This window comes from Belonocnema kinseyi, chromosome 1 (genome assembly GCF_010883055.1).
Source record: "Belonocnema kinseyi isolate 2016_QV_RU_SX_M_011 chromosome 1, B_treatae_v1, whole genome shotgun sequence".
Taxonomy (NCBI): domain Eukaryota; kingdom Metazoa; phylum Arthropoda; class Insecta; order Hymenoptera; family Cynipidae; genus Belonocnema; species Belonocnema kinseyi.
Genome location: NC_046657.1, coordinates 102,068,117 through 102,069,371, shown reverse-complemented (window position 1 = coordinate 102,069,371; position 1,255 = coordinate 102,068,117). Strand labels below are relative to the sequence as shown.

Here is a 1,255-nt window from a genome sequence, read left to right as displayed (position 1 = left end):
CGGGTCCGGAGTTCGCGCGCGAACTTTCGAACCTTGGCGGTAAAATTCCTGCCAGATGTGATGTAGTCAATCACACATTGAATGCGGGACGCGTACTGTCATATCAGCAGATATTCAGCAGAAACCCTTGATACAGGGACCCTCTATCCGCAACCCGAGGACGCGTTCGGTGGCTTTGTCATAGGCCCTTCGGTTTGATTCTAGAGGAATCAAATATATATATGTATGTATGTATGTATGCGGACAATTGTCCAGGGGTGGTCCCGAAGGAACTAACCCCCAAGCGGAGGTGTGAAAACCGTGCCGAAAGCTGAATGGCACCTGGACGAGGTGTCCAGAACGGTGACTCTGGGATACCGGGCGACCTCTCAGAGTACGTAGCCTTATCCTTGCATGCGGGGCTCTACAAGGATGGACGAACCCCTTTCCCTAGCTTCTCGTGGGAAAAACAATGACAACACCAAACATAGTTGTAGTAAGTGCGGTTCAAGACAACAGAATGCGCAGGGCTGCCGACAATGGGTCGGCCAACAATGCCGATCAATCTAGAGCTGGAGGAACCAATGAAAATGGATTCAATGCGATGGATCGGCGGGATCTCGCGACCTTTGGTTAAACGGAGAGACTGAATCACGACTTGCTAGAGTGCTACGATGCGAGTGTGGCCCCTGAACGGGGTTACATGGCACGGCTGCATGCTCTGTGGTGCGAGAAACACCCGGAGCTATCACACTTTTCGCAGCAACGTCTGCGAAACCATACTGAACTACTCCGAAAAAGGGGCTATGTAAGCGGAACGCCTACTCTACCACAGCTAGAACAAGCCGACAACAGAGAAAAAGAGGCGACACTAAGACCAACCGCGGGCAAGCATCCAATAGAGGAAGAGCGATGCTTTACGACCCGGAGAAACATCAACACCAAGGTTTCTCTCAAGCCTAAAGATCTGGCTGAAATGGATGACGAGCTTCGTGGACATTTTTCCGGAGAATCTGACCTCTGGGCTATCAATTATTGTGTATATAATGCAGCGAGAGCTTTGGCCGATGCGAACTGTAAAACAAAACCAACGGTTGATCATAAGACCAAAAGATGAATACATCAACTTGCCATAAAGATAGGCTGGGCAAGTCAGTACGCGTCCTGCATTCATTGTGTGATTGACTACAACACATCTGGCAGGAATTTTACCGCCAAGGTTCGAAAGTTCGCGCGCGAACTCCGGACCCGTTATCACACACTTAACAAGTCAAAG

General features: G+C 50.0%; 1 protein-coding gene across 1 annotated transcript in view; it reads left to right on the top strand.

Annotated features, from left to right (window-relative positions):
* The window catches only part of LOC117179347 (pre-mRNA-processing factor 40 homolog B), a 48,825-nt gene that overhangs the window by 37,231 nt on the left and 10,339 nt on the right, over positions 1-1,255 (top strand). The gene's annotated exons all lie outside the window — the stretch shown is intronic.